At 44.8% G+C, this 21465-nt stretch overlaps 13 non-coding genes and 3 pseudogenes across 13 annotated transcripts; all 16 read left to right on the top strand.

Annotated features, from left to right (window-relative positions):
* Window positions 1-2248: 2248 nt before the first annotated feature.
* Window positions 2249-2438, top strand: LOC141228406 (U2 spliceosomal RNA). Its single transcript, XR_012295292.1, has one exon. It is a non-coding gene; the product is annotated as a U2 spliceosomal RNA (small nuclear RNA).
* Window positions 2439-3553: 1115 nt separating this feature from the next.
* LOC141228643 (U2 spliceosomal RNA) lies at window positions 3554-3744 on the top strand. The gene has a single exon (XR_012295449.1). It is a non-coding gene; the product is annotated as a U2 spliceosomal RNA (small nuclear RNA).
* A 1114-nt stretch (window positions 3745-4858) lies between these two features.
* Window positions 4859-5049, top strand: LOC141228642 (U2 spliceosomal RNA). The gene has a single exon (XR_012295448.1). It is a non-coding gene; the product is annotated as a U2 spliceosomal RNA (small nuclear RNA).
* A 1115-nt stretch (window positions 5050-6164) lies between these two features.
* On the top strand, window positions 6165-6355 carry LOC141228641 (U2 spliceosomal RNA). Its single transcript, XR_012295447.1, has one exon. It is a non-coding gene; the product is annotated as a U2 spliceosomal RNA (small nuclear RNA).
* Window positions 6356-7470: 1115 nt separating this feature from the next.
* On the top strand, window positions 7471-7562 carry LOC141228514 (U2 spliceosomal RNA; annotated as a pseudogene).
* A 795-nt stretch (window positions 7563-8357) lies between these two features.
* LOC141228429 (U2 spliceosomal RNA) lies at window positions 8358-8540 on the top strand. Its single transcript, XR_012295309.1, has one exon. It is a non-coding gene; the product is annotated as a U2 spliceosomal RNA (small nuclear RNA).
* Window positions 8541-9655: 1115 nt separating this feature from the next.
* LOC141228602 (U2 spliceosomal RNA) lies at window positions 9656-9846 on the top strand. Its single transcript, XR_012295409.1, has one exon. It is a non-coding gene; the product is annotated as a U2 spliceosomal RNA (small nuclear RNA).
* Window positions 9847-10961: 1115 nt separating this feature from the next.
* Window positions 10962-11152, top strand: LOC141228640 (U2 spliceosomal RNA). The gene has a single exon (XR_012295446.1). It is a non-coding gene; the product is annotated as a U2 spliceosomal RNA (small nuclear RNA).
* A 1115-nt stretch (window positions 11153-12267) lies between these two features.
* On the top strand, window positions 12268-12458 carry LOC141228639 (U2 spliceosomal RNA). The gene has a single exon (XR_012295445.1). It is a non-coding gene; the product is annotated as a U2 spliceosomal RNA (small nuclear RNA).
* Window positions 12459-13573: 1115 nt separating this feature from the next.
* On the top strand, window positions 13574-13665 carry LOC141228513 (U2 spliceosomal RNA; annotated as a pseudogene).
* Window positions 13666-14460: 795 nt separating this feature from the next.
* Window positions 14461-14643, top strand: LOC141228428 (U2 spliceosomal RNA). The gene has a single exon (XR_012295308.1). It is a non-coding gene; the product is annotated as a U2 spliceosomal RNA (small nuclear RNA).
* Window positions 14644-15758: 1115 nt separating this feature from the next.
* On the top strand, window positions 15759-15949 carry LOC141228590 (U2 spliceosomal RNA). Its single transcript, XR_012295396.1, has one exon. It is a non-coding gene; the product is annotated as a U2 spliceosomal RNA (small nuclear RNA).
* Window positions 15950-17064: 1115 nt separating this feature from the next.
* Window positions 17065-17255, top strand: LOC141228638 (U2 spliceosomal RNA). The gene has a single exon (XR_012295444.1). It is a non-coding gene; the product is annotated as a U2 spliceosomal RNA (small nuclear RNA).
* Window positions 17256-18370: 1115 nt separating this feature from the next.
* Window positions 18371-18561, top strand: LOC141228637 (U2 spliceosomal RNA). The gene has a single exon (XR_012295443.1). It is a non-coding gene; the product is annotated as a U2 spliceosomal RNA (small nuclear RNA).
* Window positions 18562-19676: 1115 nt separating this feature from the next.
* Window positions 19677-19867, top strand: LOC141228635 (U2 spliceosomal RNA). The gene has a single exon (XR_012295441.1). It is a non-coding gene; the product is annotated as a U2 spliceosomal RNA (small nuclear RNA).
* A 1115-nt stretch (window positions 19868-20982) lies between these two features.
* On the top strand, window positions 20983-21074 carry LOC141228501 (U2 spliceosomal RNA; annotated as a pseudogene).
* The last annotated feature ends 391 nt before the right edge of the window (window positions 21075-21465 follow it).

Raw genomic sequence — 21465 nt, 5'->3', positions numbered from 1 at the left:
AGGGAATGTTGAATGCTACTTTTAACTTTTATAAGCATCTTTTTAGTAAAAAGTGTATAGATGAGTCCTTTTTATCTGATGCTCTTAATGATCTCGATTTTAAGTTAAATTTTACAGACCAGGAGTTTTTAGAACGCGATATTGTTTTAGAGGAATTATTTTATGTTTTTAAAAGTTTCTCTAAGGGTAAAGCACCTGGGTGTGACGGACTACCTGTAGAATTTTACCTTACTTTTTGGGACATTTTAAAAGAGGACCTTTTTATGCTTTTTAAAGAAGTTTTTATTTGTGAACAGTTGCCATTTTCGTGGAGGAGAGGAGTGGTGTCTTTGATATATAAAAAAGGTGACCGCAGTACTCTAGCGAATTGGAGACCCATAACTCTCCTAAATGTTGATTACAAGGTACTTGCTAAGGTGGTTGCAGACCGGCTCAGGAGTGTCATTGCCAAACTAATCCAGCCTGAGCAGGTTTGTAGTGTACCAGGCAGAAGTATTTCAGAGGTTTTAAACGTATTAAGGGATGTAATTTGGTATTCCAGAGACCGGGGTCAAAATGTAGCTCTTTTAGCCCTAGATTTTGAAAAAGCTTTCGATAGAGTCTCTCATAGATTTCTTTTTAGAGTTTTAAAAAGAATGGGTATCCCTAATATGCTTTTAAATTGTATTAAGATTTTATATAAAAATTGTTTTAGTCAAATTTCTCTTAATGGCTTTTTAACAGATGGAGTTCCCCTTGAGTCCGGAGTGAAGCAGGGATGCCCCTTGTCGCCCATCCTGTTCATCTGCGCCATGGAGCCCCTGCTGAGCGCAATAAGGAAAGACAAAGTGATTAGAGGGGTTCCTGTTCCAGGCGGAGGTGGCAGTGATGTGAGAGTCTTTGGCTACATGGATGACGTGACAGTTGTGTGCGTGGACCCTGCTTCCCTCCGGAGGGCGGTGTTGCGCATTGAATTTTTTTCCCAGGCATCCGGGTTTAAACTTAATTTAAATAAATCTGAATGTCTGACTTTGGGATCCTGGGACACCGCCCAACTCCCGCAGCTCACTATAAAACGAGACAATGTAAAAATTCTTGGAGTTGTTTTTAACGAGGAGAATGTGGGAACTCAAAGCTGGGAGAATGTCATAGAAAAAATGTCAAAGAAAATATCATTTTGGGGTTTGAGGTCCCTAACAATGGAGGGGAAAATTTTAATTATAAAATCAGTGTTGTTACCCCTCATACTGTATATAGCTATGGTGTACCCCCCCTCTGATGTTTTAATTAAAAAAATGACTAGGATGATCTTTATGTTTTTATGGAACTCCAAAGTGGAAAAATTAAGGCGAGAAATAATGAGGAAGAATAAAATGAACGGCGGAAGGGATGTCCCCGATTTACATATTTATTTGTATTTAAATTATTTCTGCTTTTGTTTCAAACATTTTAATGGTAATAGTGCGCTAAGTTATTTTTTAAAATATACTTGTGGGATGATTTTTAAAAGATGGTTTAAGTTGTCGTTGAATTCCCCTGTTTTACTATGCCCCCCCAAACACCAAGCAATCTTAGAAAAGACTGTTCGATTTTATAGCCTTGGTGATTTTAATATGGACATTTTTAAAGACCGCAAGAAGCTTTTATCTTTTCTGAGGAGGAATGAAGATGTGACCCCCATAGTAAATTTCTCAGAAGAGAGATCGAAGCAAGTTTGGAAGAATGTCTTCGGGAAATTCTTAGCAAATGGACATAAGGACATCGCATGGATGGTGGTCCACCAGTGCCTCCCCACCAGAGAATTTCAACACAGGAGAGGCCTGGTGGCCAGAGCCAAATGCCCCAGAGACTCATGTGTTAATGACGAAACCACCTTGCACCTTATGTGGAATTGCCCATTTGCACAGGAACTTTGGCACAAAGTTGGGATTCTTTTAAAATGGACTTGCGGTTTAAGAGATTTTAACCATGAATATGTTTTATATGGCCTTTTTAAATGTCCGACCCCTCAACAGTATTGTATATGTTGGTGTATGATTAACTGTTTTAAAGACGCCCTTTGGAAGGCACGCAATATTTTACTTTTTAAACGTGATGCTATTTCTGTGAAGGATTGTCTTAAAATTGCTTTTAGCCAGATGTATATTTATTACTTGAGGGATGTCAAATGTATTGGGAGGAGGGATGCTAATCGTATATGGGGTTTTTATGGGTGGAATTCTGTGTTTTAATAATGTACTGTTTGTGTTGTTGTTTTTGATTGTAAACCATCTTTTACGCACTTAATAAATTATGTTGAAACCTGATCTGTTCTTATCAGTTTAATATCTGATACGTCCCCTATCTGGGGACCATATATTAAATGGATTTTTAGAACAGGGAGATGGAAAAAGAGCTTGCTCTGTCCACTCCACGCATTGACCTGGTATTGCAGTATCTCCAGGACCGGTGCACCCCTTCTTTAATGCAGTTTCTAAAATCAGAAAGAATTGAATTCAATGTTTTTTGTTCATTTTGCTTGTTTGTCGGATTTGGGGATGGACTCTTTGGCTTTGCTTTTCTTCTCCTCATTGGATTTTTCATGTTCAAAGTTGCAGAAGCCAGATTACAAGCTCATTTTGGTTCAACTTCAGCAACTGTGCATTGCATTGCCATGTAATGTGATGCAATGCTATCTTTCTAGCTCTCCCTTTTTACTTCCTTTTGGATAAACAGACATATTAGGCAAGCATTTTGGAGCTTTCACCTAAATAACTACAGGTGGTGAGATAAGCTGCACAATATAATTGACCTTTCAGTATATTGTTGCACACACACCATCTATTTAGCAAATGCCCTTGTTATCAACAGCAGCCTTTTAAACTCACCTGAGCTAACAGGTATGTGCGCTGGTTACTCTGCTGCGCTTAAAATTTCTTTTTTGGTTTGCTACAATGCCTTTTCTGAAACGTTGTCTCCTTCTGCTGGAACACTGACTTCTTTCATTTAATACCTGCAGACTATAAAAGAGAACCCAACCCAAAAAGTTTGGTTGATTAGTCTGTGGCATTCTGTTAAACTGTTGCTTATGGCGGTCTCTGTGAGCTTCTCAGCGACATTCAGCCAGCCAGGTATCCTGCCTGCAGTAGATGAAATGTGGCAATGGAACGCTGGCTGCGCGTGTCATAATAGGCTCTGAGCCTTTATATACCTGTGCACAGCAGCAGCCACCTTCAGTCTGCTGCTGGACAGCCAGCAGCAGCAGCAGCAGGAGAGGTATGTAATCAGGAGCCCTCCTGCTAAGGGTAGACAGCTGCTCGTTCCACCCCACCCCCCGCCTTAATTGGTTCTCCTCCCTTCCAACGGTGTTGAGGCGGGTGGGAACAGCAGGGGGTGAAGGTGCTGTGTTTAAAGAGGTGGAGTTATGCAGATCTAAAACGCGTGGATTGCAGCAGCAGCAAGCCGAAAAGTGCAGGCATGTAAGGGATCTAGAGGTTGACAACATGTCTTCTTAACGGGAGTCCAGGAGCTCATCTCCACAAATGGACTTTTCAGGATCCTTGGGTGGCTCCGTAGTTTGAAACCAATTCTGGTTATCGCTTCTCGGCCTTTTGGCTAAGATCAAGTGTAGTATCTGTTCTTATCAGTTTAATATCTGATACGTCCCCTATCTGGGGACCATATATTAAATGGATTTTTAGAACAGGGAGATGGAAAAAGAGCTTGCTCTGTCCACTCCACGCATTGACCTGGTATTGCAGTATCTCCAGGACCGGTGCACCCCTTCTTTAATGCAGTTTCTAAAATCAGAAAGAATTGAATTCAATGTTTTTTGTTCATTTTGCTTGTTTGTCGGATTTTGGGATGGACTCTTTGCCTTTGCTTTTCTTCTCCTCATTGGATTTTTCATGTTCAAAGTTGCAGAAGCCAGATTACAAGCTCATTTTGGTTCAACTTCAGCAACTGTGCATTGCATTGCCATGTAATGTGATGCAATGCTATCTTTCTAGCTCTCCCTTTTACTTCCTTTTGGATAAACAGACATATTAGGCAAGCATTTTGGAGCTTTCACCTAAATAACTACAGGTGGTGAGATAAGCTGCACAATATAATTGACCTTTCAGTATATTGTTGCACACACACCATCTATTTAGCAAATGCCCTTGTTATCAACAGCAGCCTTTTAAACTCACCTGAGCTAACAGGTATGTGCGCTGGTTACTCTGCTGCGCTTAAAATTTCTTTTTTGGTTTGCTACAATGCCTTTTCTGAAACGTTGTCTCCTTCTGCTGGAACACTGACTTCTTTCATTTAATGCCTGCAGACTATAAAAGAGAACCCAACCCAAAAAGTTTGGTTGATTAGTCTGTGGCATTCTGTTAAACTGTTGCTTATGGCGGTCTCTGTGAGCTTCTCAGCGACATTCAGCCAGCCAGGTATCCTGCCTGCAGTAGATGGAATGTGGCAATGGAACGCTGGCTGCGCGTGTCATAATAGGCTCTGAGCCTTTATATACCTGTGCACAGCAGCAGCCACCTTCAGTCTGCTGCTGGACAGCCAGCAGCAGCAGCAGCAGGAGAGGTATGTAATCAGGTGCCCTCCTGCTAAGGGTAGACAGCTGCTCGTTCCACCCCACCCCCCGCCTTAATTGGTTCTCCTCCCTTCCAACGGTGTTGAGGCGGGTGGGAACAGCAGGGGGTGAAGGTGCTGTGTTTAAAGAGGTGGAGTTATGCAGATCTAAAACGCGTGGATTGCAGCAGCAGCAAGCCGAAAAGTGCAGGCATGTAAGGGATCTAGAGGTTGACAACATGTCTTCTTAACGGGAGTCCAGGAGCTCATCTCCACAAATGGACTTTTCAGGATCCTTGGGTGGCTCCGTAGTTTGAAACCAATTCTGGTTATCGCTTCTCGGCCTTTTGGCTAAGATCAAGTGTAGTATCTGTTCTTATCAGTTTAATATCTGATACGTCCCCTATCTGGGGACCATATATTAAATGGATTTTTAGAACAGGGAGATGGAAAAAGAGCTTGCTCTGTCCACTCCACGCATTGACCTGGTATTGCAGTATCTCCAGGACCGGTGCACCCCTTCTTTAATGCAGTTTCTAAAATCAGAAAGAATTGAATTCAATGTTTTTTGTTCATTTTGCTTGTTTGTCGGATTTTGGGATGGACTCTTTGGCTTTGCTTTTCTTCTCCTCATTGGATTTTTCATGTTCAAAGTTGCAGAAGCCAGATTACAAGCTCATTTTGGTTCAACTTCAGCAACTGTGCATTGCATTGCCATGTAATGTGATGCAATGCTATCTTTCTAGCTCTCCCTTTTTACTTCCTTTTGGATAAACAGACATATTAGGCAAGCATTTTGGAGCTTTCACCTAAATAACTACAGGTGGTGATATAAGCTGCACAATATAATTGACCTTTCAGTATATTGTTGCACACACACCATCTATTTAGCAAATGCCCTTGTTATCAACAGCAGCCTTTTAAACTCACCTGAGCTAACAGGTATGTGCGCTGGTTACTCTGCTGCGCTTAAAATTTCTTTTTTGGTTTGCTACAATGCCTTTTCTGAAACGTTGTCTCCTTCTGCTGGAACACTGACTTCTTTCATTTAATGCCTGCAGACTATAAAAGAGAACCCAACCCAAAAAGTTTGGTTGATTAGTCTGTGGCATTCTGTTAAACTGTTGCTTATGGCGGTCTCTGTGAGCTTCTCAGCGACATTCAGCCAGCCAGGTATCCTGCCTGCAGTAGATGAAATGTGGCAATGGAACGCTGGCTGCGCGTGTCATAATAGGCTCTGAGCCTTTATATACCTGTGCACAGCAGCAGCCACCTTCAGTCTGCTGCTGGACAGCCAGCAGCAGCAGCAGCAGGAGAGGTATGTAATCAGGAGCCCTCCTGGTAAGGGTAGACAGCTGCTCGTTCCACCCCACCCCCCGCCTTAATTGGTTCTCCTCCCTTCCAACGGTGTTGAGGCGGGTGGGAACAGCAGGGGGTGAAGGTGCAGTGTTTAAAGAGGTGGAGTTATGCAGATCTAAAACGCGTGGATTGCAGCAGCAGCAAGCCGAAAAGTGCAGGCATGTAAGGGATCTAGAGGTTGACAACATGTCTTCTTAACGGGAGTCCAGGAGCTCATCTCCACAAATGGACTTTTCAGGATCCTTGGGTGGCTCCGTAGTTTGAAACCAATTCTGGTTATCGCTTCTCGGCCTTTTGGCTAAGATCAAGTGTAGTATCTGTTCTTATCAGTTTAATATCTGATACGTCCCCTATCTGGGGACCATATATTAAATGGATTTTTAGAACAGGGAGATGGAAAAAGAGCTTGCTCTGTCCACTCCACGCATTGACCTGGTATTGCAGTATCTCCAGGACCGGTGCACCCCTTCTTTAATGCAGTTTCTAAAATCAGAAAGAATTGAATTCAATGTTTTTTGTTCATTTTGCTTGTTTGTCGGATTTTGGGATGGACTCTTTGGCTTTGCTTTTCTTCTCCTCATTGGATTTTTCATGTTCAAAGTTGCAGAAGCCAGATTACAAGCTCATTTTGGTTCAACTTCAGCAACTGTGCATTGCATTGCCATGTAATGTGATGCAATGCTATCTTTCTAGCTCTCCCTTTTTACTTCCTTTTGGATAAACAGACATATTAGGCAAGCATTTTGGAGCTTTCACCTAAATAACTACAGGTGGTGAGATAAGCTGCACAATATAATTGACCCTTCAGTATATTGTTGCACACACACCATCTATTTAGCAAATGCCCTTGTTATCAACAGCAGCCTTTTAAACTCACCTGAGCTAACAGGTATGTGCGCTGGTTACTCTGCTGCGCTTAAAATTTCTTTTTTGGTTTGCTATAATGCCTTTTCTGAAACGTTGTCTCCTTCTGCTGGAACACTGACTTCTTTCATTTAATGCCTGCAGACTATAAAAGAGAACCCAACCCAAAAAGTTTGGTTGATTAGTCTGTGGCATTCTGTTAAACTGTTGCTTATGGCGGTCTCTGTGAGCTTCTCAGTGACATTCAGCCAGCCAGGTATCCTGCCTGCAGTAGATGGAATGTGGCAATGGAACGCTGGCTGCGCGTGTCATAATAGGCTCTGAGCCTTTATATACCTGTGTACAGCAGCAGCCACCTTCAGTCTGCTGCTGGACAGCCAGCAGCAGCAGCAGCAGGAGAGGTATGTAATCAGGAGCCCTCCTGCTAAGGGTAGACAGCTGCTCGTTCCACCCCACCCCCCGCCTTAATTGGTTCTCCTCCCTTCCAACGGTGTTGAGGTGGGTGGGAACAGCAGGGGGTGAAGGTGCTGTGTTTAAAGAGGTGGAGTTATGCAGATCTAAAACGCGTGGATTGCAGCAGCAGCAAGCCGAAAAGTGCAGGCATGTAAGGGATCTAGAGGTTGACAACATGTCTTCTTAACAGGAGTCCAGGAGCTCATCTCCACAAATGGACTTTTCAGGATCCTTGGGTGGCTCCGTAGTTTGAAACCAATTCTGGTTATCGCTTCTCGGCCTTTTGGCTAAGATCAAGTGTAGTATCTTTCGAAAAGGCGGTTTTGGATGTTGGCCGCCCTAGTAGATTGATACATTATGCACACTGGGGTTTAGGCGCTTGTTAGTACGCCAGGTGGCTAATATAGTCATCTGGTGGAAAGCATGGCCCCCCAGGATCGACGCCATTGGGCCGGGGAAGATCGAAAGCCCGAAGTGTGAAGTGCCCCAGGAGTGGTGACCCTGGGGTGCCTTAACTCACTGGGATTGGGAACCCCACTTGAGTTTATGGCACATTTGCACTAGCACTTCAATATTTCTTTCTTCACACACACCCTTATTCCGGGCCTTCTGGCCTTAGGATGGGGAATTTTTCAATTCCCGGTCGAAGGTCCGGGCAGTATTATACTGTGAAACCTTCACTATTTATTTAAATTTCTTTGTCACTGTGTGTCCACTTATTCACGTGTGTTACGTCCTACTAGGATTTTGTCGGGATGCGGTTCCCTTACGGGTTCCTCTCTTGGCAGGTCTAGGGGGGGAGTGTGTGGCCATCAGGTTCCGCTTTCCCCTGAACCCCCTTGGCTCTCCTCTTTCGGGAGGAGAGCGTTGTTGGCTCCCCTCTTCCGGGAGGGGAGCACAGTCTTTGGCTCCCAGTGCCTTGCTCGGGTGAGAACTCGGGCAGGTGCTGGGGGTAAGATTGGGTCGCCTCTGGCTCCGGCTGGAGGTGGCTATTTGTCCCTGTTCCTCGCTGTGGCCTTCTGGCTCGGAGGGACGGGGAATGGTTTGGGGGACCCTTCTCCTTTTGGACAGGGTTTCAAGAAGACCAGCATCCTAGTGCACTTTTTTTGTGGCACTTGTCACTTTTTTAAGCGCACTCGGGTTTTGTACACGAATTCGGGCTTTCGATAAAAAAAAAAAAAAAATCTGTTCTTATCAGTTTAATATCTGATACGTCCCCTATCTGGGGACCATATATTAAATGGATTTTTAGAACAGGGAGATGGAAAAAGAGCTTGCTCTGTCCACTCCACGCATTGACCTGGTATTGCAGTATCTCCAGGACCGGTGCACCCCTTCTTTAATGCAGTTTCTAAAATCAGAAAGAATTGAATTCAATGTTTTTTGTTCATTTTGCTTGTTTGTCGGATTTTGGGATGGACTCTTTGGCTTTGCTTTTCTTCTCCTCATTGGATTTTTCATGTTCAAAGTTGCAGAAGCCAGATTACAAGCTCATTTTGGTTCAACTTCAGCAACTGTGCATTGCATTGCCATGTAATGTGATGCAATGCTATCTTTCTAGCTCTCCCTTTTTACTTCCTTTTGGATAAACAGACATATTAGGCAAGCATTTTGGAGCTTTCACCTAAATAACTACAGGTGGTGAGATATGCTGCACAATATAATTGACCTTTCAGTATATTGTTGCACACACACCATCTATTTAGCAAATGCCCTTGTTATCAACAGCAGCCTTTTAAACTCACCTGAGCTAACAGGTATGTGCGCTGGTTACTCTGCTGCGCTTAAAATTTCTTTTTTGGTTTGCTACAATGCCTTTTCTGAAACGTTGTCTCCTTCTGCTGGAACACTGACTTCTTTCATTTAATGCCTGCAGACTATAAAAGAGAACCCAACCCAAAAAGTTTGGTTGATTAGTCTGTGGCATTCTGTTAAACTGTTGCTTATGGCGGTCTCTGTGAGCTTCTCAGCGACATTCAGCCAGCCAGGTATCCTGCCTGCAGTAGATGGAATGTGGCAATGGAACGCTGGCTGCGCGTGTCATAATAGGCTCTGAGCCTTTATATACCTGTGCACAGCAGCAGCCACCTTCAGTCTGCTGCTGGACAGCCAGCAGCAGCAGCAGCAGGAGAGGTATGTAATCAGGAGCCCTCCTGCTAAGGGTAGACAGCTGCTCGTTCCACCCCACCCCCCGCCTAAATTGGTTCTCCTCCCTTCCAACGGTGTTGAGGCGGGTGGGAACAGCAGGGGGTGAAGGTGCTGTGTTTAAAGAGGTGGAGTTATGCAGATCTAAAACGCGTGGATTGCAGCAGCAGCAAGCCGAAAAGTGCAGGCATGTAAGGGATCTAGAGGTTGACAACATGTCTTCTTAACGGGAGTCCAGGAGCTCATCTCCACAAATGGACTTTTCAGGATCCTTGGGTGGCTCCGTAGTTTGAAACCAATTCTGGTTATCGCTTCTCGGCCTTTTGGCTAAGATCAAGTGTAGTATCTGTTCTTATCAGTTTAATATCTGATACGTCCCCTATCTGGGGACCATATATTAAATAGATTTTTAGAACAGGGAGATGGAAAAAGAGCTTGCTCTGTCCACTCCACGCATTGACCTGGTATTGCAGTATCTCCAGGACCGGTGCACCCCTTCTTTAATGCAGTTTCTAAAATCAGAAAGAATTGAATTCAATGTTTTTTGTTCATTTTGCTTGTTTGTCGGATTTTGGGATGGACTCTTTGGCTTTGCTTTTCTTCTCCTCATTGGATTTTTCATGTTCAAAGTTGCAGAAGCCAGATTACAAGCTCATTTTGGTTCAACTTCAGCAACTGTGCATTGCATTGCCATGTAATGTGATGCAATGCTATCTTTCTAGCTCTCCCTTTTTACTTCCTTTTGGATAAACAGACATATTAGGCAAGCATTTTGGAGCTTTCACCTAAATAACTACAGGTGGTGAGATAAGCTGCACAATATAATTGACCTTTCAGTATATTGTTGCACACACACCATCTATTTAGCAAATGCCCTTGTTATCAACAGCAGCCTTTTAAACTCACCTGAGCTAACAGGTATGTGCGCTGGTTACTCTGCTGCACTTAAAATTTCTTTTTTGGTTTGCTACAATGCCTTTTCTGAAACGTTGTCTCCTTCTGCTGGAACACTGACTTCTTTCATTTAATGCCTGCAGACTATAAAAGAGAACCCAACCCAAAAAGTTTGGTTGATTAGTCTGTGGCATTCTGTTAAACTGTTGCTTATGGCGGTCTCTGTGAGCTTCTCAGCGACATTCAGCCAGCCAGGTATCCTGCCTGCAGTAGATGGAATGTGGCAATGGAACGCTGGCTGCGCGTGTCATAATAGGCTCTGAGCCTTTATATACCTGTGCACAGCAGCAGCCACCTTCAGTCTGCTGCTGGACAGCCAGCAGCAGCAGCAGCAGGAGAGGTATGTAATCAGGAGCCCTCCTGCTAAGGGTAGACAGCTGCTCGTTCCACCCCACCCCCCGCCTTAATTGGTTCTCCTCCCTTCCAACGGTGTTGAGGCGGGTGGGAACAGCAGGGGGTGAAGGTGCTGTGTTTAAAGAGGTGGAGTTATGCAGATCTAAAACGCGTGGATTGCAGCAGCAGCAAGCCGAAAAGTGCAGGCATGTAAGGGATCTAGAGGTTGACAACATGTCTTCTTAACGGGAGTCCAGGAGCTCATCTCCACAAATGGACTTTTCAGGATCCTTGGGTGGCTCCGTAGTTTGAAACCAATTCTGGTTATCGCTTCTCGGCCTTTTGGCTAAGATCAAGTGTAGTATCTGTTCTTATCAGTTTAATATCTGATACGTCCCCTATCTGGGGACCATATATTAAATGGATTTTTAGAACAGGGAGATGGAAAAAGAGCTTGCTCTGTCCACTCCACGCATTGACCTGGTATTGCAGTATCTCCAGGACCGGTGCACCCCTTCTTTAATGCAGTTTCTAAAATCAGAAAGAATTGAATTCAATGTTTTTTGTTCATTTTGCTTGTTTGTCGGATTTTGGGATGGACTCTTTGGCTTTGCTTTTCTTCTCCTCATTGGATTTTTCATGTTCAAAGTTGCAGAAGCCAGATTACAAGCTCATTTTGGTTCAACTTCAGCAACTGTGCATTGCATTGCCATGTAATGTGATGCAATGCTATCTTTCTAGCTCTCCCTTTTTACTTCCTTTTGGATAAACAGACATATTAGGCAAGCATTTTGGAGCTTTCACCTAAATAACTACAGGTGGTGAGATAAGCTGCACAATATAATTGACCTTTCAGTATATTGTTGCACACACACCATCTATTTAGCAAATGCCCTTGTTATCAACAGCAGCCTTTTAAACTCACCTGAGCTAACAGGTATGTGCGCTGGTTACTCTGCTGCACTTAAAATTTCTTTTTTGGTTTGCTACAATGCCTTTTCTGAAACGTTGTCTCCTTCTGCTGGAACACTGACTTCTTTCATTTAATGCCTGCAGACTATAAAAGAGAACCCAACCCAAAAAGTTTGGTTGATTAGTCTGTGGCATTCTGTTAAACTGTTGCTTATGGCGGTCTCTGTGAGCTTCTCAGCGACATTCAGCCAGCCAGGTATCCTGCCTGCAGTAGATGGAATGTGGCAATGGAACGCTGGCTGCGCGTGTCATAATAGGCTCTGAGCCTTTATATACCTGTGCACAGCAGCAGCCACCTTCAGTCTGCTGCTGGACAGCCAGCAGCAGCAGCAGCAGGAGAGGTATGTAATCAGGAGCCCTCCTGCTAAGGGTAGACAGCTGCTCGTTCCACCCCACCCCCCGCCTTAATTGGTTCTCCTCCCTTCCAACGGTGTTGAGGCGGGTGGGAACAGCAGGGGGTGAAGGTGCTGTGTTTAAAGAGGTGGAGTTATGCAGATCTAAAACGCGTGGATTGCAGCAGCAGCAAGCCGAAAAGTGCAGGCATGTAAGGGATCTAGAGGTTGACAACATGTCTTCTTAACGGGAGTCCAGGAGCTCATCTCCACAAATGGACTTTTCAGGATCCTTGGGTGGCTCCGTAGTTTGAAACCAATTCTGGTTATCGCTTCTCGGCCTTTTGGCTAAGATCAAGTGTAGTATCTGTTCTTATCAGTTTAATATCTGATACGTCCCCTATCTGGGGACCATATATTAAATGGATTTTTAGAACAGGGAGATGGAAAAAGAGCTTGCTCTGTCCACTCCACGCATTGACCTGGTATTGCAGTATCTCCAGGACCGGTGCACCCCTTCTTTAATGCAGTTTCTAAAATCAGAAAGAATTGAATTCAATGTTTTTTGTTCATTTTGCTTGTTTGTCGGATTTTGGGATGGACTCTTTGGCTTTGCTTTTCTTCTCCTCATTGGATTTTTCATGTTCAAAGTTGCAGAAGCCAGATTACAAGCTCATTTTGGTTCAACTTCAGCAACTGTGCATTGCATTGCCATGTAATGTGATGCAATGCTATCTTTCTAGCTCTCCCTTTTTACTTCCTTTTGGATAAACAGACATATTAGGCAAGCATTTTGGAGCTTTCACCTAAATAACTACAGGTGGTGAGATAAGCTGCACAATATAATTGACCCTTCAGTATATTGTTGCACACACACCATCTATTTAGCAAATGCCCTTGTTATCAACAGCAGCCTTTTAAACTCACCTGAGCTAACAGGTATGTGCGCTGGTTACTCTGCTGCGCTTAAAATTTCTTTTTTGGTTTGCTATAATGCCTTTTCTGAAACGTTGTCTCCTTCTGCTGGAACACTGACTTCTTTCATTTAATGCCTGCAGACTATAAAAGAGAACCCAACCCAAAAAGTTTGGTTGATTAGTCTGTGGCATTCTGTTAAACTGTTGCTTATGGCGGTCTCTGTGAGCTTCTCAGTGACATTCAGCCAGCCAGGTATCCTGCCTGCAGTAGATGGAATGTGGCAATGGAACGCTGGCTGCGCGTGTCATAATAGGCTCTGAGCCTTTATATACCTGTGTACAGCAGCAGCCACCTTCAGTCTGCTGCTGGACAGCCAGCAGCAGCAGCAGCAGGAGAGGTATGTAATCAGGAGCCCTCCTGCTAAGGGTAGACAGCTGCTCGTTCCACCCCACCCCCCGCCTTAATTGGTTCTCCTCCCTTCCAACGGTGTTGAGGTGGGTGGGAACAGCAGGGGGTGAAGGTGCTGTGTTTAAAGAGGTGGAGTTATGCAGATCTAAAACGCGTGGATTGCAGCAGCAGCAAGCCGAAAAGTGCAGGCATGTAAGGGATCTAGAGGTTGACAACATGTCTTCTTAACAGGAGTCCAGGAGCTCATCTCCACAAATGGACTTTTCAGGATCCTTGGGTGGCTCCGTAGTTTGAAACCAATTCTGGTTATCGCTTCTCGGCCTTTTGGCTAAGATCAAGTGTAGTATCTTTCGAAAAGGCGGTTTTGGATGTTGGCCGCCCTAGTAGATTGATACATTATGCACACTGGGGTTTAGGCGCTTGTTAGTACGCCAGGTGGCTAATATAGTCATCTGGTGGAAAGCATGGCCCCCCAGGATCGACGCCATTGGGCCGGGGAAGATCGAAAGCCCGAAGTGTGAAGTGCCCCAGGAGTGGTGACCCTGGGGTGCCTTAACTCACTGGGATTGGGAACCCCACTTGAGTTTATGGCACATTTGCACTAGCACTTCAATATTTCTTTCTTCACACACACCCTTATTCCGGGCCTTCTGGCCTTAGGATGGGGAATTTTTCAATTCCCGGTCGAAGGTCCGGGCAGTATTATACTGTGAAACCTTCACTATTTATTTAAATTTCTTTGTCACTGTGTGTCCACTTATTCACGTGTGTTACGTCCTACTAGGATTTTGTCGGGATGCGGTTCCCTTACGGGTTCCTCTCTTGGCAGGTCTAGGGGGGGAGTGTGTGGCCATCAGGTTCCGCTTTCCCCTGAACCCCCTTGGCTCTCCTCTTTCGGGAGGAGAGCGTTGTTGGCTCCCCTCTTCCGGGAGGGGAGCACAGTCTTTGGCTCCCAGTGCCTTGCTCGGGTGAGAACTCGGGCAGGTGCTGGGGGTAAGATTGGGTCGCCTCTGGCTCCGGCTGGAGGTGGCTATTTGTCCCTGTTCCTCGCTGTGGCCTTCTGGCTCGGAGGGACGGGGAATGGTTTGGGGGACCCTTCTCCTTTTGGACAGGGTTTCAAGAAGACCAGCATCCTAGTGCACTTTTTTTGTGGCACTTGTCACTTTTTTAAGCGCACTCGGGTTTTGTACACGAATTCGGGCTTTCGATAAAAAAAAAAAAAAAATCTGTTCTTATCAGTTTAATATCTGATACGTCCCCTATCTGGGGACCATATATTAAATGGATTTTTAGAACAGGGAGATGGAAAAAGAGCTTGCTCTGTCCACTCCACGCATTGACCTGGTATTGCAGTATCTCCAGGACCGGTGCACCCCTTCTTTAATGCAGTTTCTAAAATCAGAAAGAATTGAATTCAATGTTTTTTGTTCATTTTGCTTGTTTGTCGGATTTTGGGATGGACTCTTTGGCTTTGCTTTTCTTCTCCTCATTGGATTTTTCATGTTCAAAGTTGCAGAAGCCAGATTACAAGCTCATTTTGGTTCAACTTCAGCAACTGTGCATTGCATTGCCATGTAATGTGATGCAATGCTATCTTTCTAGCTCTCCCTTTTTACTTCCTTTTGGATAAACAGACATATTAGGCAAGCATTTTGGAGCTTTCACCTAAATAACTACAGGTGGTGAGATATGCTGCACAATATAATTGACCTTTCAGTATATTGTTGCACACACACCATCTATTTAGCAAATGCCCTTGTTATCAACAGCAGCCTTTTAAACTCACCTGAGCTAACAGGTATGTGCGCTGGTTACTCTGCTGCGCTTAAAATTTCTTTTTTGGTTTGCTACAATGCCTTTTCTGAAACGTTGTCTCCTTCTGCTGGAACACTGACTTCTTTCATTTAATGCCTGCAGACTATAAAAGAGAACCCAACCCAAAAAGTTTGGTTGATTAGTCTGTGGCATTCTGTTAAACTGTTGCTTATGGCGGTCTCTGTGAGCTTCTCAGCGACATTCAGCCAGCCAGGTATCCTGCCTGCAGTAGATGGAATGTGGCAATGGAACGCTGGCTGCGCGTGTCATAATAGGCTCTGAGCCTTTATATACCTGTGCACAGCAGCAGCCACCTTCAGTCTGCTGCTGGACAGCCAGCAGCAGCAGCAGCAGGAGAGGTATGTAATCAGGAGCCCTCCTGCTAAGGGTAGACAGCTGCTCGTTCCACCCCACCCCCCGCCTAAATTGGTTCTCCTCCCTTCCAACGGTGTTGAGGCGGGTGGGAACAGCAGGGGGTGAAGGTGCTGTGTTTAAAGAGGTGGAGTTATGCAGATCTAAAACGCGTGGATTGCAGCAGCAGCAAGCCGAAAAGTGCAGGCATGTAAGGGATCTAGAGGTTGACAACATGTCTTCTTAACGGGAGTCCAGGAGCTCATCTCCACAAATGGACTTTTCAGGATCCTTGGGTGGCTCCGTAGTTTGAAACCAATTCTGGTTATCGCTTCTCGGCCTTTTGGCTAAGATCAAGTGTAGTATCTGTTCTTATCAGTTTAATATCTGATACGTCCCCTATCTGGGGACCATATATTAAATAGATTTTTAGAACAGGGAGATGGAAAAAGAGCTTGCTCTGTCCACTCCACGCATTGACCTGGTATTGCAGTATCTCCAGGACCGGTGCACCCCTTCTTTAATGCAGTTTCTAAAATCAGAAAGAATTGAATTCAATGTTTTTTGTTCATTTTGCTTGTTTGTCGGATTTTGGGATGGACTCTTTGGCTTTGCTTTTCTTCTCCTCATTGGATTTTTCATGTTCAAAGTTGCAGAAGCCAGATTACAAGCTCATTTTGGTTCAACTTCAGCAACTGTGCATTGCATTGCCATGTAATGTGATGCAATGCTATCTTTCTAGCTCTCCCTTTTTACTTCCTTTTGGATAAACAGACATATTAGGCAAGCATTTTGGAGCTTTCACCTAAATAACTACAGGTGGTGAGATAAGCTGCACAATATAATTGACCTTTCAGTATATTGTTGCACACACACCATCTATTTAGCAAATGCCCTTGTTATCAACAGCAGCCTTTTAAACTCACCTGAGCTAACAGGTATGTGCGCTGGTTACTCTGCTGCACTTAAAATTTCTTTTTTGGTTTGCTACAATGCCTTTTCTGAAACGTTGTCTCCTTCTGCTGGAACACTGACTTCTTTCATTTAATGCCTGCAGACTATAAAAGAGAACCCAACCCAAAAAGTTTGGTTGATTAGTCTGTGGCATTCTGTTAAACTGTTGCTTATGGCGGTCTCTGTGAGCTTCTCAGCGACATTCAGCCAGCCAGGTATCCTGCCTGCAGTAGATGGAATGTGGCAATGGAACGCTGGCTGCGCGTGTCATAATAGGCTCTGAGCCTTTATATACCTGTGCACAGCAGCAGCCACCTTCAGTCTGCTGCTGGACAGCCAGCAGCAGCAGCAGCAGGAGAGGTATGTAATCAGGAGCCCTCCTGCTAAGGGTAGACAGCTGCTCGTTCCACCCCACCCCCCGCCTTAATTGGTTCTCCTCCCTTCCAACGGTGTTGAGGCGGGTGGGAACAGCAGGGGGTGAAGGTGCTGTGTTTAAAGAGGTGGAGTTATGCAGATCTAAAACGCGTGGATTGCAGCAGCAGCAAGCCGAAAAGTGCAGGCATGTAAGGGATCTAGAGGTTGACAACATGTCTTCTTAACGGGAGTCCAGGAGCTCATCTCCACAAATGGACTTTTCAGGATCCTTGGGTGGCTCCGTAGTTTGAAACCAATTCTGGTTATCGCTTCTCGGCCTTTTGGCTAAGATCAAGTGTAGTATCTGTTCTTATCAGTTTAATATCTGATACGTCCCCTATCTGGGGACCATATATTAAATGGATTTTTAGAACAGGGAGATGGAAAAAGAGCTTGCTCTGTCCACTCCACGCATTGACCTGGTATTGCAGTATCTCCAGGACCGGTGCACCCCTTCTTTAATGCAGTTTCTAAAATCAGAAAGAATTGAATTCAATGTTTTTTGTTCATTTTGCTTGTTTGTCGGATTTTGGGATGGACTCTTTGGCTTTGCTTTTCTTCTCCTCATTGGATTTTTCATGTTCAAAGTTGCAGAAGCCAGATTACAAGCTCATTTTGGTTCAACTTCAGCAACTGTGCATTGCATTGCCATGTAATGTGATGCAATGCTATCTTTCTAGCTCTCCCTTTTTACTTCCTTTTGGATAAACAGACATATTAGGCAAGCATTTTGGAGCTTTCACCTAAATAACTACAGGTGGTGAGATAAGCTGCACAATATAATTGACCTTTCAGTATATTGTTGCACACACACCATCTATTTAGCAAATGCCCTTGTTATCAACAGCAGCCTTTTAAACTCACCTGAGCTAACAGGTATGTGCGCTGGTTACTCTGCTGCACTTAAAATTTCTTTTTTGGTTTGCTACAATGCCTTTTCTGAAACGTTGTCTCCTTCTGCTGGAACACTGACTTCTTTCATTTAATGCCTGCAGACTATAAAAGAGAACCCAACCCAAAAAGTTTGGTTGATTAGTCTGTGGCATTCTGTTAAACTGTTGCTTATGGCGGTCTCTGTGAGCTTCTCAGCGACATTCAGCCAGCCAGGTATCCTGCCTGCAGTAGATGGAATGTGGCAATGGAACGCTGGCTGCGCGTGTCATAATAGGCTCTGAGCCTTTATATACCTGTGCACAGCAGCAGCCACCTTCAGTCTGCTGCTGGACAGCCAGCAGCAGCAGCAGCAGGAGAGGTATGTAATCAGGAGCCCTCCTGCTAAGGGTAGACAGCTGCTCGTTCCACCCCACCCCCCGCCTTAATTGGTTCTCCTCCCTTCCAACGGTGTTGAGGCGGGTGGGAACAGCAGGGGGTGAAGGTGCTGTGTTTAAAGAGGTGGAGTTATGCAGATCTAAAACGCGTGGATTGCAGCAGCAGCAAGCCGAAAAGTGCAGGCATGTAAGGGATCTAGAGGTTGACAACATGTCTTCTTAACGGGAGTCCAGGAGCTCATCTCCACAAATGGACTTTTCAGGATCCTTGGGTGGCTCCGTAGTTTGAAACCAATTCTGGTTATCGCTTCTCGGCCTTTTGGCTAAGATCAAGTGTAGTATCTGTTCTTATCAGTTTAATATCTGATACGTCCCCTATCTGGGGACCATATATTAAATGGATTTTTAGAACAGGGAGATGGAAAAAGAGCTTGCTCTGTCCACTCCACGCATTGACCTGGTATTGCAGTATCTCCAGGACCGGTGCACCCCTTCTTTAATGCAGTTTCTAAAATCAGAAAGAATTGAATTCAATGTTTTTTGTTCATTTTGCTTGTTTGTCGGATTTTGGGATGGACTCTTTGGCTTTGCTTTTCTTCTCCTCATTGGATTTTTCATGTTCAAAGTTGCAGAAGCCAGATTACAAGCTCATTTTGGTTCAACTTCAGCAACTGTGCATTGCATTGCCATGTAATGTGATGCAATGCTATCTTTCTAGCTCTCCCTTTTTACTTCCTTTTGGATAAACAGACATATTAGGCAAGCATTTTGGAGCTTTCACCTAAATAACTACAGGTGGTGAGATAAGCTGCACAATATAATTGACCTTTCAGTATATTGTTGCACACACACCATCTATTTAGCAAATGCCCTTGTTATCAACAGCAGCCTTTTAAACTCACCTGAGCTAACAGGTATGTGCGCTGGTTACTCTGCTGCGCTTAAAATTTCTTTTTTGGTTTGCTACAATGCCTTTTCTGAAACGTTGTCTCCTTCTGCTGGAACACTGACTTCTTTCATTTAATGCCTGCAGACTATAAAAGAGAACCCAACCCAAAAAGTTTGGTTGATTAGTCTGTGGCATTCTGTTAAACTGTTGCTTATGGCGGTCTCTGTGAGCTTCTCAGCGACATTCAGCCAGCCAGGTATCCTGCCTGCAGTAGATGGAATGTGGCAATGGAACGCTGGCTGCGCGTGTCATAATAGGCTCTGAGCCTTTATATACCTGTGCACAGCAGCAGCCACCTTCAGTCTGCTGCTGGACCGCCAGCAGCAGCAGCAGCAGGAGAGGTATGTAATCAGGAGCCCTCCTGCTAAGGGTAGACAGCTGCTCGTTCCACCCCACCCCCCGCCTTAATTGGTTCTCCTCACTTCCAACGGTGTTGAGGCGGGTGGGAACAGCAGGGGGTGAAGGTGCTGTGTTTAAAGAGGTGGAGTTATGCAGATCTAAAACGCGTGGATTGCAGCAGCAGCAAGCCGAAAAGTGCAGGCATGTAAGGGAGCTAGAGGTTGACAACATGTCTTCTTAACGGGAGTCCAGGAGCTCATCTCCACAAATGGACTTTTCAGGATCCTTGGGTGGCTCCGTAGTTTGAAACCAATTCTGGTTATCGCTTCTCGGCCTTTTGGCTAAGATCAAGTGTAGTATCTGTTCTTATCAGTTTAATATCTGATACGTCCCCTATCTGGGGACCATATATTAAATGGATTTTTAGAACAGGGAGATGGAAAAAGAGCTTGCTCTGTCCACTCCACGCATTGACCTGGTATTGCAGTATCTCCAGGACCGGTGCACCCCTTCTTTAATGCAGTTTCTAAAATCAGAAAGAATTGAATTCAATGTTTTTTGTTCATTTTGCTTGTTTGTCGGATTTTGGGATGGACTCTTTGGCTTTGCTTTTCTTCTCCTCATTGGATTTTTCATGTTCAAAGTTGCAGAAGCCAGATTACAAGCTCATTTTGGTTCAACTTCAGCAACTGTGCATTGCATTGCCATGTAATGTGATGCAATGCTATCTTTCTAGCTCTCCCTTTTTACTTCCTTTTGGATAAACAGACATATTAGGCAAGCATTTTGGAGCTTTCACCTAAATAACTACAGGTGGTGAGATAAGCTGCACAATATAATTGACCTTTCAGTATATTGTTGCACACACACCATCTATTTAGCAAATGCCCTTGTTATCAACAGCAGCCTTTTAAACTCACCTGAGCTAACAGGTATGTGCGCTGGTTACTCTGCTGCGCTTAAAATTTCTTTTTTGGTTTGCTACAATGCCTTTTCTGAAACGTTGTCTCCTTCTGCTGGAACACTGACTTCTTTCATTTAATGCCTGCAGACTATAAAAGAGAACCCAACCCAAAAAGTTTGGTTGATTAGTCTGTGGCATTCTGTTAAACTGTTGCTTATGGCGGTCTCTGTGAGCTTCTCAGCGACATTCAGCCAGCCAGGTATCCTGCCTGCAGTAGATGGAATGTGGCAATGGAACGCTGGCTGCGCGTGTCATAATAGGCTCTGAGCCTTTATATACCTGTGCACAGCAGCAGCCACCTTCAGTCTGCTGCTGGACAGCCAGCAGCAGCAGCAGCAGGAGAGGTATGTAATCAGGAGCCCTCCTGCTAAGGGTAGACAGCTGCTCGTTCCACCCCACCCCCCGCCTTAATTGGTTCTCCTCCCTTCCAACGGTGTTGAGGCGGGTGGGAACAGCAGGGGGTGAAGGTGCTGTGTTTAAAGAGGTGGAGTTATGCAGATCTAAAACGCGTGGATTGCAGCAGCAGCAAGCCGAAAAGTGCAGGCATGTAAGGGATCTAGAGGTTGACAACATGTCTTCTTAACGGGAGTCCAGGAGCTCATCTCCACAAATGGACTTTTCAGGATCCTTGGGTGGCTCCGTAGTTTGAAACCAATTCTGGTTATCGCTTCTCGGCCTTTTGGCTAAGATCAAGTGTAGTATCTTTCGAAAAGGCGGTTTTGGATGTTTGCCGCCCTAGTAGATTGATACATTATGCACACTGGGGTTTAGGCGCTTGTTAGTACGCCAGGTGGCTAATATAGTCATCTGGTGGAAAGCATGGCCCCCCAGGATCGACGCCATTGGGCCGGGGAAGATCGAAAGCCCGAAGTGTGAAGTGCCCCAGGAGTGGTGACCCTGGGGTGCCTTAACTCACTGGGATTGGGAACCCCACTTGAGTTTATGGCACATTTGCACTAGCACTTCAATATTTCTTTCTTCACACACACCCTTATTCCGGGCCTTCTGGCCTTAGGATGGGGAATTTTTCAATTCCCGGTCGAAGGTCCGGGCAGTATTATACTGTGAAACCTTCACTATTTATTTAATTTTTTTTTGTCACTGTGTGTCCACTTTTTCACGTGTGTCCACGTCCTTACTAGGATT

This window comes from Phyllobates terribilis, unplaced genomic scaffold (genome assembly GCF_046119375.1).
Source record: "Phyllobates terribilis strain yellow unplaced genomic scaffold, ASM4611937v1 Scaffold_437__1_contigs__length_1545540, whole genome shotgun sequence".
Taxonomy (NCBI): Eukaryota; Metazoa; Chordata; class Amphibia; order Anura; family Dendrobatidae; genus Phyllobates; species Phyllobates terribilis.
This window is presented reverse-complemented; position numbering and strand designations above follow the sequence as displayed.